This window comes from Castor canadensis, chromosome 13 (genome assembly GCF_047511655.1).
Source record: "Castor canadensis chromosome 13, mCasCan1.hap1v2, whole genome shotgun sequence".
Classification (NCBI taxonomy): Eukaryota; Metazoa; Chordata; class Mammalia; order Rodentia; family Castoridae; genus Castor; species Castor canadensis.
This window is the reverse complement of record NC_133398.1, coordinates 37,716,035-37,717,954: the sequence shown is the minus strand read 5'-3', so window position 1 is coordinate 37,717,954 and position 1,920 is coordinate 37,716,035. Positions and strand designations below refer to the sequence as shown.

The window sequence follows — 1,920 nt, the reverse complement described above, 5'->3', positions numbered from 1 at the left end:
GAGAGAGAGAGAGAGAGAGAGGACTTGGGCCAGAATTATGTATACATTAGGGTATGCCTATCGAAGACTCAGTGAGGAGGCCTCACATGAGCTTCTATAGAACTCAAAAGTGCCCCATAAGAAAGCCAGTATTTTGACATCTGCCAAACAACTGCTGAGGTAGCCTGTCATCCACAGCGAGCAGTAGTTTGCAAAGGCCACCATTAAATACACAGTTAGTTGTCCCTATCCTTCCTACTTTCCTCCCAGTTCCCAACCTCTGAAGAGCTAGTACTCTTCTAAAGAAACTTCCAGAAAATAGGAGGAGGAAAAGTGACAGCAGGACCACACTCTCCTCTCCATTTCAGGTTCCTTAAGCTATGGCTCAAGCATGGCCTACAAGAGGGGAGGACGTAAACTCTGCACTGGACCCGAGATTAGAATTTTATTTTTTCTTTTCTTTTTTTATTTAAAAATAGGGAAAGCTTCACGAATGTGCGTGCCATCCTTGTGCAGAGGCCATGCCAATCTCCAATGTATGGTTCCAGTTTTAGTATATGTGCTGTCCATGTGAGCACAAGACTAGAATTTTAAAGCAGATTGGGCTGAGTTTATAAATAACCAAAAAGGGCACCAATTATTATGGACCCTGCCCATGGCAGTGAGGTTGTAATCAGGTGTGCACATGACATTTGTCATGGCATAGGTAAAGCTGTGAAGGGGTGGGAACTCAAGTTTATACCCCACTGAATTCAATGCTCAACAGATAAGTTACATTTATCTGTCACTAAATCCATCCTGACTCCATTGTCCCTGAATCTATCCTTCCCTGCAGTCTCAGAAAATTATTTCTCTTTCCTTTAGTGTCAGTGCCTTCATCTGCACCCTTATTTATCCAGTGAGAAAACATTTATTTAACATCTAAAATATGTTGCCAGTGTTGAGGCACAGAGATGAAGCAGGATGAAATTCCTTTTGTCATGGAATAACACACCCTCAATAGGAGAGGTGGTGCTACTTTAAAAACAGTGGATTAAGTGAAGGTCTGAAAGGTGGCCTAGGAAGGCATCAAAGAAGAGTAGTTCTAAGACAAGGGAAGAGAAGATTTTTTCAGGTTGGTGGACTTGGAATATGGAGTAATGTGGCCCACTTACAGAGCCATAAGTAAGTATCTATGTCTAAAAGGCATACATGACTGCCATAAAGCTGGAGATTGTGGTGGACTAGGGATCTTATTCTCTGCTAGAGGCTCTCAAAAGTGTTAGGACTTCCACTGGATGGGGGATTTTAGAAATCTGTGGGCATTTTTTGTTGCTACTGTGATGAGAGGTGGGTGTTACTGGCATTTTAGTAGTTAAAGGCCACAGATGGTGAGCTCTACGATGCTACTCTACATTAATTAAGAATAACAAGAGCCAGGTGCTGGTGGCTCATGCCTGAAATCCTAGCTACTTGGGATTCAAAACTAGCTGCGGCAAATAGTTCAAGAGACCCTATCTTGAAAATACCCAACCCAAAGAAAGAGTGGCTCAAGTGGTAGAGTTCCTGCCTAGCAAGCATGAGGCCCTGAGTTTATAACCCCAGTACCACACCCACACAAAAGAATAATAAGAATGTATTCCATGAAAGAAGAAATTTTTTCTGGTTACTCTTTTTTCCTAGACACTAGCAATATATTTTAGATGTCAAATAAATGTCCTGAATTCTGCACAGTTGAGATATCCTGAGTTCTGCAAGATTTTTGTATGTGTTTCCAAACAGTTGTGTAGTGTGTCATAGATAAATAAGTTTGATCTGCTATCCTAACACTGGTGTTTAATTTATTTATAAAATGGCTTTTGAGCCTATGTTTCTTAATCATTCCTTGTAATTAGGTGGAAGCATCTGAGTCCTTCCTTAAGCCATCTATACATAGCTATATCAAACCATTTACATATTAAA

The 1,920-nt window shown here is 40.8% G+C and overlaps 1 non-coding gene across 1 annotated transcript; it reads right to left on the bottom strand.

Annotated features, from left to right (window-relative positions):
• Positions 1–450: 450 nt before the first annotated feature.
• LOC141415916 (U6 spliceosomal RNA) lies at positions 451–557 on the bottom strand. Its single transcript, XR_012440867.1, has one exon. It is a non-coding gene; the product is annotated as a U6 spliceosomal RNA (small nuclear RNA).
• Positions 558–1,920: the final 1,363 nt, after the last annotated feature.